Raw genomic sequence first — 859 nt, forward strand, 5'->3', positions numbered from 1 at the left:
AATACACTTACGCTCGTATGGATACGACCTTCACAAGCATGCATTTGTGCAGCGTATTCCGTACAGAATTTGCGAGCGCAATACGCAGTGAATAGAATCCACTGATTTCAATGGGTTCGTTCACATAAGTGTGTTTTGTGCGTATTTTGCTTTATTTTCCTGCGCATGGAAAGAGCACATATTGAATTAATTACACTAATTGGCCATTTCAGTGAATGGGAGCGCGGTTGTATGTTGTTTTGCATGCACAAATGCGTTCGATAAGTACAGCAAAATATGTAAATGCGTTCGTGGGAGCAACCGCACCTCTTAATGTACTTTTTGCGCGTGCAACCGCAAATGTGCAGGAAAATAGTGAATGATGCTGGTTTTTTGTGCGCACAGAAAATACGCGTTTGTGAAATCAATGGGTTCTATTTTCTGTATCTTGCATGTCCAAAAATGTCATATGTAAATACACCCTTGTAAGTCTAAAAGCGGTTTAACCCTATAGGGGTCGGTGTAAGACTCTACACACTCCGCAATTTCCATCTAACCAGCGATGATTGACATCTCCAGGTCACATGACAAATCAGCAATCACATGACTATAGAATACGTCTACGTCTTCATCAGCGATTAAAACCACAAGTTCCGTCAGTCTCTTAGACGACTAACCATTCATTTGGTACGAAATGCATGATGGGAGATGTAGTTCAGCGTTTCGTCACCAATCACATGACACAAAAGTTTCACGGCCCTTTTAACAGGTTGTAAACTACAAATCCCATTACCTCCCCGACTTGTCTAGCCAGTCAAACCGTTCATTTATCTCGCAAGGCATTTCGGGAAGTGTAGTCCGTCTAAAAAGTGACAGCTGG

This window comes from Eleutherodactylus coqui, chromosome 13, assembly GCF_035609145.1.
Source record: "Eleutherodactylus coqui strain aEleCoq1 chromosome 13, aEleCoq1.hap1, whole genome shotgun sequence".
Taxonomy (NCBI): Eukaryota; Metazoa; Chordata; class Amphibia; order Anura; family Eleutherodactylidae; genus Eleutherodactylus; species Eleutherodactylus coqui.